This window comes from Balaenoptera physalus (genome assembly GCF_965194825.1).
Source record: "Balaenoptera physalus genome assembly, chromosome: 17".
In the NCBI taxonomy this organism is placed as follows: Eukaryota; Metazoa; Chordata; class Mammalia; order Artiodactyla; family Balaenopteridae; genus Balaenoptera; species Balaenoptera physalus.
This window is the reverse complement of record NC_138895.1, coordinates 21,734,699-21,749,002: the sequence shown is the minus strand read 5'-3', so window position 1 is coordinate 21,749,002 and position 14,304 is coordinate 21,734,699. Positions and strand designations below refer to the sequence as shown.

Sequence of the window (14,304 nt, the reverse complement as noted above, 5' to 3'; positions counted from 1 at the left end):
ATTATACCTCGGTGTTGTTCCATCTTGAGGCAAGTGAGCTTGTGTAGAATGGTATAAACTCAGGCACTGACTTCCGGGTCTCTGCAACCGTCCAAAAAGTGACTCCAGTAGAAGGAGGGAAATTCTCCAAAGAAGAGTAGTGAGTGTGGGCTGTTGGTAGCAAAGACACCCAAGGCCACGGAAAGGGGGCAGAGAAATGGCAAAAGGCTTTGAGTCATAGCATCACCAATAGCTGTCATTGTATATAAATATTTATAATATGTTTGGACTCATTTTTTAAAAGATATGAGCTGAGATGTCATTACTTTGGTGAAAAATAAATCACATAAGCTCTGATAAACTTTCTTAAAAACATACCCCATCATCTTATCCCTTAAAATGTCTTTCTTCTCTTTTGGAGAAAATCATTCTGATTTTCTATTCTTCTTTATAAACATTTAGGCAGTATTTTTAATACAATATTCCCAAACACTGTTATCCACAACTTAGCCTTTTTTTTTTTTTTTTTTTTTTTTTGGTTTCAAAGTTATAATGCATGGTTTAAAAGAGAGGAGAGAAAAAAAGAAAAATCTGGTGACAGGTCTGAGGTACCCTAAGAAGAAGGGAAAATTTTGGAGAAAATTTGGTGTCCCCAAAATCCCATTTTCCACCCACAGCCCAGACCTCCTTAGAGTGAAGAATTGGATCAGCTTTGTACAAGAGTTTTTGGTTTTGTTTTTGTTTTTCTTTACTCTTCAAAGTTTATTTGGTGTTTTAGTAGATATGACACTTAGATAGTTGACTGCATTATTTATATGTAGACTTTTCTTTTTACTTACATAACAATGTACACCATTCTGACACATTTGGTACGTAAAATAAGATTCTTTAAAACAGTTACGCACAAGACATGCAATATTGGATTTATACATTGGATCCTGGGATGTGATTGTTTGGAGAAAAGAAAGTTGGACTAGGCATATTGGCTAAAGGAACCAGAAGTTATATAACACACAGTTAACACACATCTGGTTTGAAGGACAACTGTAGCATGGGCAATATTGGTAGTGGTGCCTCTTGAGGAGGTGAGCTCAGAGCAATGCCAGGCCCTGACAGTGCAGACTCAAAGTAATACTAAATTATATTTGATTTCAATCATCATTTAGAGCTTAGAAGAACTCTGATGTACCATGGCTCCTATGTTCCATATTTCTTTTAATTTGAGAGATCCATAAAGGTTCTTTAACCTTGATTCCCTCTCCTAGGGATGTCATGGGCTTCAGTTGGTTCAATGGGATATTTCTGATGGATAAAATAATACCTCCCTAGGCCATGCCATTCTGTGCCATATAGAACAAAGGAAACTTTCTGAGCAAGTCTCAAACATTATGTTAGGCAAAGGAAAATTTAAAGATTCCACATACCCCAAATTAATTTCTAATTAAGTTGGAAAGTACTATAACATCTGAAACCAGGGAACTCTAAGAGTTTTGCAAATGTTCTAATCTAGGTAACTTTCTATATCATATTATATTAGAGCTGCTATATAGAAGGAGGTTGATTTGAGGGTCTTAATCTCTTTCTGCATATAGCAAGTACAGCATATTTCTGGGATTTTAGAATATTACTAAAAACCACTATGACTGCTTTTTATTCATTAGATGTGGAAACCAGGTTTGTAGATTGAGGAGAGAAACTGCCTCATGTGTGTCTTCTTATAGATATCTTTATCCAAAATAAATGCTAACAACTGAAAACTAGAAGTATGGCAGGCCAGTGGTGGGTTTAGTGAACTACTCAGCCTTGTCCTATCCCTGAGAGGAAGAGAAAAGGAAGGATGTGCTGGATAAAATTTTTGAATGGCATCCACTTTTCTACCTTTTAATTTTATCTGTTTCTTGTATCTTGGCTGGGAACAAAGACATTAACCCTTAGTTTCACCGAATTTAAGTGGCATACCAAACTTCAGTTTGGGAAACACAATTAACGTTGACTTTATTCTTACTATGTGATAGATACTGTGCTAGAGTCTGAAGCTACAAAATGAATAAGATATCACCTATCTTCAAAGAGATCTCAATCTCCAAAATTAGATAATTTTAATAAAATGTGCTGACATTCATAAGGCATGTTTCTGCACATAGAGGAGGTGCTTACTTCAGGGATTTAGAAATGACTTGGAAAGTTTCTGGAGCCACCCCACAGATCCAGTCTTACCCACAAAATCTGTAAGGAAGACAAAGTATGCATCACATGTTGAAATAGCTTTCTACACCCAAGAGGGAGTTGCTCCTGCCAGGATCCCCCATTAGCAATCCTAAATTCAGATAACTTTTGTGTTCCTGTAAATGTGCCTTATAACCAGAAACACAGTTTATCCAGATGGCCAATCCCCAAATGCCAAGTGCCTTCAGACCCCACACAAAGTTAACTGTATGGCCCCAGCCAATCAGGTATTTTCTATTTTTTCTCTTCCTTGTTCTTTATTCTCTATCTTATAAAAGTTTCCTGCCTTCTGCCCCTTCTTGCATTTAGCAGAAAGGAGACGGCCTGCTTCATGAAGTGTTAAAGTTTGTTTATATGATCTGAATTGGCTTCTTTAATCATTTTTAACACACGATAATTGAACAGATGAGAAAAGCGAGGCTCAGAAATGCTACGACTTGCTATCCTCGCTTTCTTGGCCAAGACTCCTGATAGGTGTCTGTACCAATCCTCCTTCACCCCTTGTTTACCTTTCAGCACACTAAAACATGAATACTCTGCTCAGAATTCCACCAACTTCTTTCACTAAGAACTTCTAACCTCTCTTTGTTACTAAATTTCCCTGTCTGTCTTATTGTCTACAGATATCACAATGTTGATTGCTCTCTCTTCTCTAGGCTTTTGTAGTTTAACACTCTATTGGGTTTCCTCTTACCTCCAGTTTCATTTTCCCACACTTATGTATTTGTTTGTTTGTTTATTTATTTATTGATTTGTTGTTGTTGTTGTTGTTTTTCTAGTCTTTAAAATGAACTTTACAAGAGGCTTCCCCCGGCCAGTATCTTCTCATCATTCATTATACATCCATTGTATGGTTGATTTAATCTCTTTCCATTGTTTCAATAATTATTTAATTGATGTACCAAATCACTATAATTTCTCTCTAGATATTTCTCCTGCGATTGAAGTTGAGGTCTTAACCATTTACATTTAAACAAAAGAGAAAGAGAGAAAAAAAAGAAGGAGACAGACAGAGAGAGGATTCTAACACTTGCCTAAGTTGTTCACATGAACAGCTCAATAGAAGTTAAGGGAATTCATTCTAACGAGGATTAGAAAAGGTGTGCCGATGGGGTTTATATATTGAGTTTAATTTACTAAGTATGATGGGCTAGTAGGTCATCTTAATGCTGGTAACTAGACCTCATAGGAAGTATATGGGAGGGAGATAATAGATCTGAGAGTAATTAGTAAATAGTTGGTAAAGGAAAAGGAAGCATTGGGAATGGATAGGCTAACTCCCAGAGAACACATAGTCTGAGGAAGAAAGACAATATGTGGAAAAACAGATTTGAAATATGATTATGAGTTCAATTTGGGATGTATCTATAACACCCAAATAGAGAGGTCCAGGAGAGATCAATTGTTTTTTCATTGGCTCTTCAGATCCCAAGAGTTCCTCAGGGAAGAGTGTGAGGCACAAGAAAGGCAACATGAGAAGGGATTGGGGACTTTGGGGCTTTGGAGCTCTAGAGCCCCATTCTTTAATTCAATCAATTAAGCTCCAGCATGGCAGAACATTTTATTTACTTATTTATTGCTGACATAAACGTTTGAAAACTGCTAAAGAAAACACATATTTATTTGGCTGAGAAAATTGAGTCTTAAGAAAAGCTAAGTCACACAGCTTCTAAGTGGCCAAGACTAAACTTGGGTGTTTCTCCATTATACTGTCTTCTTATACTGTTTTCTCCATTCAGTTTATATTCAAAGCATCTTTCAGTTCTATGCTTTTCATTGGATCCCCACTCATGCTTTTTAAATTAATACTATCTTCAGCTATCTCATAGATTATGGAAAAAATTTCCTCTAGACTTACCTAACACCATCTCACCCTACCTCATTCTCAATTCACTTTCCAAAATAAGTAATCATTCTGAAAGGCCAATGTGATTATATAACTCAATGTTTTAAAATCCCTCAGTGGCTCCCGACTGTCACCAAGATAAAATATAAACATGTAACTTACAAAAACTCTCCTTTAATTTTTTTCCATTTTCATCTCATATAAGTCACTCCATTTGTTAAATATTGTATACTTATTGTGTTGCAAGTATTTTTCAGTTTTCAGTCAGTTTAATTTCTAATTAAATTTTAAATAAAAGTTCAGTTTAAACTTTCATTCAGGTTAATATGTGTAAAACCGATATTTTAAAATGTAATATCTAAATTGTTACATGTTTACATATGGTGATAACTATTTTAAAGGAAAATAACAAGGTTCTCTAAAGAGACTAACAATAAGGGTCTAATTTAAACTGGATTTTCAGGAGATACTTCTTCTTGGAAGAATCATTTAATTTGAGACACTCAGGGTGAATAGGAATTAGCCAAAGATTCCAGGGAAGACATTTCAAGCAGGGGGAATAGCCAGAGCAGAGAAGAGATTGGTGTCTTTAGGGAACAGAGAGAAAGGTAATGTGGTTAGAGCCCAGTGAACAAGGGGAGAGTAGGAAGGGAGTAAATATGGGACTTACAGATACTACACTTTACAGTTACTAAACAAGGTACAGTAGCACTCTGTCTCTCTCTCTGTCCCTCCCTTCCTTTCTCTCTCCCTCCTCTTGTCCTTTGCACTTTCTATTTCCTCTATTTTAAACTAGATATTCTTCTTCCATAGAAGTCATTTTTGTCACTTTTCGATAACTGACTTCACTTCATTCTCTAGGACACAGAATAAATGTTATTTGGAAAGTGTATTAGTCACAACAGGCTGAATGCCATAACAAACAACTTCAAAATCTCTGTGTTTAACATGATAAAGTCTATTTTTCTCTAATAAAAATCCAATGTACATGTCCCAGGATAGACATTTCTTCTGAGGACCATTCTTCTTAGTGGAGACTCCTGGACTTGACCGATTCCAGATTACATCTTCAGGACAGTGACCACTATAATATATATTTTAAGGGTCCTGAAAGTATCTGCAAGTAAAATAATACTATTTAAACTCAAAATCCTTTAACTCCAAACCTAACAATTCATGAAATCTCAGAACATTTGAACGATAATTACAAATTTTCAAATTGTTAATAACTTAGATGCCTTAGGCAACAGTTTCCATTACTATAGGCTCATTAGGAAAATATATCTTATCATTACCTAATTTTAAGATTTATTTTCTTGATATATTGCTTGTAATGATTGGCTCACCATAGTTCACCTCAAACTTCTAAATAAAAACATTGTTCTTCTTCCATAATCTCCCCATAGAAATATGAATTGCATTTCTGACTCAGTGTAAGTATAATGGTCCATATTGCTTTCTATTTAAAAAAATTATGGAAGTTTCTAGTCTTAAAATGATAATTAAGACAAACATATGTACTATTTTGTTTTATACAGTACCATCTAAAAAACAGCAAAGATGAAAATGGACTGCTTAAGATGACTTTCTGCCATGCATCTTTCGAAAGGAACATTTACATAGGCAAAATATTTTTGATAGTAGTTGCATTTTTTCATTGAAATGAAAAAAATATCCTTTAAATTTACCAGTCTCAAAAGCATTATGCTCACTGTTTTATAACATTTTCATTCAGTAGAATGCATTTTTTTTTTGATAAGCAAAGACCTTTTCCTACTGAACTTCCAGTGATATCTGAAAAACATAATTACAGTTCTGTTATCACACATATTAAATTCTCATTTTTTTAAAATAATGCTCACAGTTCTAAAATTTTTTCTTGTTAATATATGCTTTCTTTGTAATACATTAATGTAATTTGCTAGCAGCTTTTTCTTGGACTTTGAATTTGTGATTTTAAAAAGGCAAATATAGCAATTAAGGGCCCAGTAGAAATCCCTCATCAAATTAAAATCAGCTGGCAAATTTGGACCATAGCTAATTAACTGTGCTCTTAAGAATTTTTCTGAGAAATGAACTCAATTTAAACTAAAATTAATTAAATTAAAATATACTCTAAAATCTGATAGATCAAAACCCATTAATTTCAGTTTAGCTGGTTCAGTCCAGTCAAGTCTTGTCTTCTGACCTGATGTACCTCTCACCCCAAGCAGTTATGAAGTTAGCATTACAGAGGACAAGAATTATCCACTAAAATGTGTCAGATAACGTTAACTTGGCCTAATAAAGTTATATGTAGTGTTGTTATAACTCAAGCATAAATAAAAGTGAAAAAACAGAGTAGTTTTTTCTTTCTAAAGTAGTGTCATTAAATGGGCATAGAGAAAAATGTTTCTACTTTCTCAAACTGACAATTGTTTTTGCTTCAAGTCTTCACTAGACTGGCCCCTAACAGCAATTTTACTGCGTGTATTCAACAAAGAACATTTTGGGGTTGTGCTTTTTCCTTTATGTTACACACTTCCTCTCCACACACTCACTTTTTTGTCTGGTACGTTTCCCACTCTATACGTTTTAGTCTGGCCACTGTTTAAAAGAAGAGGAAAAAAACCCCACAACAACATATTTTATTCAATTCTTTAAACAATTTGTTATTATATGAAAGATTTTAAAAGTTCAGAAGGAAGAAACTAGTGATAAAATGTCGAAGACCAAGTCTTTTTATGAGAAACTCAGAGGGAGCTAAAAGACAATGGTAGGCTAATGAGTTAGAAACTGGAACAACTATATACAAGCAATTTTCATATAAACAAAGAGCTTCAGGTGAGATATAGTGGGAGAATAGTTATTTTACCTATACCTCATAGTAACCATTATTGGTCATATAAATATAAGCTGTTATTTTCCCAGGACAGCGCTGTTTATGCCTGTTATTTTAGTGAACTGAATAATTATTAACCGTGTCTTGGTTTGGACATAAAATTATATAACTTCTTAATTATAGGAGTCCTTTTGTGGGATATTGGTGTCCATATTTAGAGAACTCCGTTCAGTTGTAAGAAAGTCACATGTTGTGAGTTTCAAGAAAATAGGAGCAGTCATAAAATGCTCAGAAATATAGAACTAAGAATAGATTAAACTAGACTAGAGTAGACTAGAAGGAGTAACTCTTGAAGAGTAAAGGGAATTACACTTATTTACATTTTTTTAAAAATCCTTTCATTGGACTAAGTGTAGGTTTGGGTAACATTTCTACAGATAAAACCGGCCGGCTTCGGTAAACTAGCATAGTGGTCTACAGAGCAAAGTTTTAAGAGAAACCTAGTTCTACTGATGTTCAGTTTTACTTCACTTTTTCCTTTCCTCTTTTGTATCTGTTTCATAGTGCATATAATAGTTCAATAGTATTCAATAGGTTTTAAATAAATGACTAAACATGTTGAAGGCATGATCACAAAATCTATACCTCTGGGCTAGGCAAACAAATTGGTTTTGCCAAAGCACATCTAATACATGCTGAATCTTTATTAGGCACTTTATTAGGCAGTATTATGGACACTAAGAGAGCATAATCTTATCACAGTCTACAATTTAAAGGCCTCAGAACTCTATCTATAGCATTTTGACCATGTTATAGTATCATTACCAGTAGTAATATGTAAAAATAAGAACATGTCATATGCACAATGTTTTTTTTTTCCACTGTTTGTATTTGTCATGGTACCTAATATTCTTAGTTAAAAGTCACCTGAATAAATTTTCCTATGCAACAAAATACAAATTTTGTTCCCATGATCTAGCATGAGAAAGTTAAAGAGCAATCATTGTTCAGGATATTAACTTAAGTGCATAAAAAGTCATTAGCAGAATAACTAAAATTATGCAGAAGTGTTTTAGTATGTAACATTACATCAGTACATGCAACAATGCTGTTTAGGTTTGGCATACTAGATCTTTTAAAATTAACAATGTGGAAACGTTACAACTTTAATTTTAAAACATCTCAAATTCCTGGACATCTTGAATTTAAAGTCAGATTATACAAGACATATAGTGCATTTACTAACACATCTTTCAGGATGATTTTGAAATAGATGTTCAGACTATAGTGTTTACATATGTTGAATTTCTGGCTCTCTTGATGGAGAAATTACAAGTTTACAATTCTTGGTGCATGGCAATTTTTCAGCATGTGAAGTTTCTATTTTTACTTTTAAAGGAATATAAAGTGTAACTCTTGAACACTTTAACTACAGATATGGTTTTTATTTTCAATTTATCAAACTAAATTTCTTTTAACATTGGCAGAATACTAGCACATAGAAGAGAGACCATAAGTGCATAATAATTAATTCTCTATTGTCAATATCATACCAAATAGTGAAAACAAAGCAAGTAAAATCACGTGAAACCAAACTTAAGAACCCATAATTTAGTGCCTACCACTACAGGATAGGTTTATATAGTTGCAAAATTAAGTCTCAGTATAATTTTCATAGTCAACGTAGGAATTCTTTCTGTGAAAGTGGCGAAGCTCTGAGACAAGGGCCTCTGTATGAAAACTGACGTGATATAACTCAAATTCCTCATGACATCATGTTACTGATCCAGTGAGCATAAGAGTCCAAATCTCCATTTTAAAGGCTGAAGAAAAATATATTTGATTTTTTTTCTTTAAAGGCAAATTGAATAAAAATACTATGAATAATTTATACCCATTTTAAACCTGTTTTGCCTTTTTTCAATAGTCTAAACAAATAAGAAGATCATAAGCACTTTTCCCAAGAAAATATAAATCCATACAAAATTATTTGAATGATTTCAATCAAATATATCATTTATTTTAATCACAATGCTATTATTATGATTAAAGTAGAAAAAATATTAACACAATTAATATTATGTGGTGCTACCATAAATAAGTTATTTTATAAACAAAGATATTTACAGTCGAAGGGGAAAAAATGATTTTTTTATTTTCCTGAACTTATTTGTGCATTGCTAAGACGAAAACCTGTCAATATAAAATGATTTAATCACATACTAAGAGCAAAATTGGATAATGAGTCTGAAGTCTATGAAGTAAACACTGAGAGAAATATCTACAGACAAATTGATAAACACTAATTTCCTGGATTCTAAGACACTTTAATTAAAAATTTGTTCAGGAAAAACAAATAAGTAAAAAGTGCTATAATTGTATATATATTAATGATAATAAGGTTCAAAAATATTAATATGTTGAAAAATATTCATCTTTGAATTGTGGAAATACTGTATATCTTTATATGTTTACTTGGGCCTCTGATTTTTAGAAGCTCCCTGTATATAATGCTGTAGATTTGCATAGGTAAGTAGACTCTCCTTCTTTTCTAGTGTGCACAGTGTATTTTATGATTTATTATTATTATACTCAAGTATAACCAAGAGATATGAGCTCTGATTCCGTCTGAGTGAATGACCTCACCTGGTTGATCTCTTGCCTCTTCTGAGTTACAGTGTGTAGTCTGCACTGAAGGAGCTATAAAATTCTAGCCTTATCTTCAGATCAGGGAAAGAGTGGCGGTGACAGAATTTAAGGCTAGATTTGCTCCTTTGGGAAAGAAATCAATGTAATTTTTTGAGGGAGTCATGGCAGGCAAAGCACTCTGTCAGGTAATAAAGGAGCTCCTGGTCAAGGTAAGCAGTGGGCAATGAGAGCTGAAGGCTAGGCTGTCAGAGCAAGGAAATGAAGCACAGAGAAGGAGTTCACAGTAGAAGAGGGTAGAAGGGAGGGGGTGTACACTCTAAGCCAAGCAAACTTTCACCTGGCATAAGGGATGGGTGAATAATAGCAGGATCTAAGCCACAATTAGTTTACTGCTACTGGGAAGAGAATAGGAAGTGTAATAGTATAGCCAGAACCCTCATAGGGGCCAAAAGCAACCTCTAACTCTAAAATACATTCTCAAAAAAAAAATAAAATTAAAATAAAAATAAAAAATAAAATACATTCTCTGCACAATGGCAAATGAAAATAAAATTGTCAGAAATCCAATCATCTAATTTTCTAATGTAACTCCTAGGATATAAAAAAATTAAATATGTAATTTGTGATTTGATTTCAAGTGAACAAAGCAAAAACTAGATATGTTGCCTTTTGGGGAGAGAGTATAACAGTGTTTGGGTGAAAGATTTGAATTTACCCTGCCTTAAACCTACAGTATAATATTGCTGTGCAGAGTAAACAAGATTATATAATTAAATCATTTAACACAGTGATCAACACATACTAAATGCTTTTAAAATATTTTAAATATTGACCTCCAAAATAATCATTTAAACTCAAAATATGACTTTATTTCAAAAATAAATTTCAAGAAGCTGGACTAGGTACAGTGGGAATCAAAGATGACCAAGTCTCTGCCATCCAGGAGTTGACAATTTTTTGGTCGAGATTTTGCAACTGAAGTTTTGCTGTGGAATCAATCTATTATGTAGCCTCTATGGAATCAAGAGCTAGGAGAGAGTTCCAGCATTCCAAAAATCAGAAGAGAAACTTTTGTAAATTCTGATCCTATTAAGGAACATTAACTATCAAGCAACTTGTTTGCAGCTAGTAATAACTTTCTTCTCTAAACTGTTATTTTATTTTCTAATCAAAATGAAATAATTAGTGAATCCCACTACCAACAATGATAGGATAGCTTCTTTTGTACCAACCATCTAGTAAAAACAATTAGAAAACTTAGATTAAAAAAAAAAAAGGTATGTGTGAAGTTATTTGAGAACTACATAGACAGCAAAGACTTGAGGAACTAAGATTCAAGACAGAAGAATATCACAGAAAGGTGAGCTCAACATTTGGTACCAAAGAATTCAAAGAAGCAGAAGAATAAAACTTATGATGAGGAGAAAAATCAATGCATTGAAACTAAATCAGAACTGACACAGATATTAGCCTTTGCAGACAAGGATGTTAAAAGTTACTACCATGTCCCCCATGATCCAAAAGTTAAGTAGAGGCATGTAGAGTGTTAAAAAATTAAAAATTAAATCAAGCCTCTAGAAATGAAAACTGGAGTGTCTGAGATGAAAAATACACTAAATACCTGTATTAAATCACTATTTTAATAAATACCCTAAAAACCTGTATTAAATCATTTACTTCAGCTTCCACTTTAAGAAACTAAAAGAAGAATAGCAAATGTAACTGTGGTAATCAGAAGTGGGGCGATAATAAAATCATAAAATATATCACTGAAATAAAAAGCCTAATAAGAGAGAAAAATCAATAAAACCAAAATATAGCCTTTTGAGATTAATAACATTGATAAACCTCTGGCTAGACCAATAAGAACAAAAGGAGAGAAGACATAAATTACCAATATCATGAATGACAAAAGTGGCATCTATACAGATTATGTGGTTATTAAAAGAAAAATAAATAACTATCATTTAAAAACTTATGTCAAAAAATGAAAAACATAGATGAAAGGGAAAATTTGCTGACAGATACTTGTGTAGCCTTATGTCTATTAAATTCAATTATTTGTTAAAACATTTGTCAAACAATCAATCCAACAAAAGCAACTTCAGGTCCAGGAAATTTTCGTAATGAAACACACCTAAAAATCAAGGATGAAATAATCCCAATTCTACAAAAACTCTTCCAGAAAAATTGAAGATAAGGAAATGCTTCCTAATTTATTTTATGAGGCCAGTATCACCCTTATACCAAAGCCAAAGACATCACAAATAAAGAAAACTACAGACAGCTATCCTCCATGAACAATGATGTAAAAATTCTTAAGTTTTGGCAAAGTAAATGTTTAAAATTATTGTATCAATACTTCAACACAAAGGGGGGTTTATTATAGGAATACAAGTTTTTTAACATTCAAAAATAAATTGATATAATTCACTGTATTAACCAGATTAAGAATAAAAAGCTAATGAACATCTCAATAGATATAGAAAAACCACTTGACAAAAGCTAACATCCATTTCTTTTAGAAACAGTGAAGTAGGAATTGAAATAAGCTTCCTCAAACTAATTAAAATCATCTAAAAACATACAGCTAACTTCATGTTTAATAGTAAAAGTTAGAATGCTTTTCCAAGATTAGGAAGAAGGCTAAGATATCTATTCTCACAATTTCTCTTCAACATTGCACTAGAGGTCTTTGATAGTTCAGTAAGCAGGGAAAAAATTATATTCAAAGTTGTGAAAATTAACAAAGAGAAACCTCACTAAAATGGAGATGGGCGCCAGAATTGGGAGCTCTCATGAAGTACAACCCAGTGTCTAATTATAGGAAGAATTGTCAATTATAGACCCTAACAGAAGAACCATCAATAGGAAAGAATCATCAATTATAGGCCCCAGCAGGAGAATATGTACATTGCATCTCCTACAAGAAATCCAATACCCCAGTAACTCAGTCAATGAGAAACTGTCATCACCCTGAACACTCACTTTTCTCTGATGGACTTTTGATCCAAACAACCCCTCTCAACTTCCTCTTTTTCTCTGTAAATTAATGTTTTTCTCCATTCTCTGTTGGACTTGCCTATGACTTTTGCTATAGCTTGCTTGTTCTAAATTACCATTCCTCTGTTATTCCTGAGTAAATTCATTTTTGCTGGTAAAATAACTGACTGTTTTATTTTTAAGGTTAACAAAGTTTGAAAGAGAAGAAACAAAATTCTCTGTTTAAAGACAATATGGTCATCTATGTAGATGAAATGTGAAAAAAAAAAAAAAACCCTTTCAGAATGTATAAGAAAATTGATCAAGTATATAAGACCAATATTTATAAAAGCAAGTGTACTTTTATATATTAGCAACAAACAATCAAAATTGAGATTTTTAAAAATACTATTTACAGTGCTACAAAAATATTAAATAGATACTTAGAAATAAATCTGATGAAGAGTAACACAATTCAAGAAAAATTTATAAAGAATTTCTTGGTTGATATTAACAAGTTGTTTCTCAAATATATAGGGGACTCCAAAGACGTTAAGATAGTTAAAACAATTTTGAAAAAGAAGAATGAAGTTAGAGAGCCAGAAATATCCTATGTCAAGAATTATTATAAAGCCTCAGTAATTAAGACTTTGTGATATTGGCATAAAGACATATTAAGATGGATGAAAACACACACACACACATCATCAAATGTTTGAGAAGCCTACAAAGGCAATTCAGTGAAGAAAGGGTCATCTTTTTCAAAACAAGTTGCTAGAACAAGTGGTTCTTCATTAGGAAACAAAAATAAAAACAAACTCCCATGTCAAAAATTGATTAAAAGATAAAATGGACTGAAAAGTAAAACCTAAAACTATAAAATTTCTAAATGAAAACATAGGAGAAACACTGTTATGTCCATAGTTTGGGCAAAGATTTTTTAGGTATAACACCAAATGTATAATGCAAAAAAGAAAAAAATAATACACTGGACTTCATTAAAATTATGGATTTCTTCTTTTCAAAAGACTATAGTATATATTTGTTTTGTATGGCTTTGAAGAGAAGAAAAAATAAAAGGTAACAAAGGACTAAATGTATGTCCCTTTTAGCAGACAACAAAAGCACACCAGAAGAACATGACTTAGAAAAAAAGCTAAAAGGCATAAGAGAGTGCTATATGAATGAAATAATAACATAACTCAGAATTAGAAAAACTCAGAAATAAGATACCAGCCAGGAACATGGCGCTGCGAGTGGCGCGCAGCGTGCGGGCCGCGGTCTGCAGCCTGCGCGCCATCTCTGCGCCCAACGCGCCCTGCCCGCCGCAGCCCTGGGGACTGAGGGCAGGCGCCGTCCGGGCGCTGCGCACCGGCTTCGCTCTGCTGTCGGGTCGTAAAGTCACAGACGAACATGAATGGGTAACAACAGAAAATGGTGTTGGAACAGTGGGAAGCAGCAATTTTGCACAGGAAGCTTTGGGAGATGTTGTTTACTGTAGTCTGCCTGAAGTTGGGACAAAATTGAACAAACAAGAGGAATTTGGTGCTTTGGAAAGTGTGAAAGCTGCTAGTGAACTCTATTCTCCTCTATCAGGAGAAGTAACTGAAATTAATGAAGCTCTAGCAGAAAATCCAGGGCTTGTCAACAAATCTTGTTATGAAGATGGTTAAGATGGCACTCAGCAACCCTTCAGAACTAGATGAACTAATGAGTGAAGAAGCATATGAGAAATACATAAAATCTATTGAGGAGTGAAAATGGAACCCCTAAATAAACTAGTTTGAAACAACTTAATCTA

At 33.3% G+C, this 14,304-nt stretch overlaps 1 pseudogene across 1 annotated transcript in view; it reads left to right on the top strand.

The window, feature by feature from the left end:
• The window catches only part of LOC309646497 (glycine cleavage system H protein, mitochondrial pseudogene), a 16,207-nt pseudogene extending 1,903 nt beyond the window's left edge, over window positions 1-14,304 (top strand). The window contains exon 1 of the transcript in view: window positions 1-14,304. This exon is cut by the window's left edge and continues 1,903 nt beyond it. The product of the transcript in view is annotated as a glycine cleavage system H protein, mitochondrial pseudogene (transcript).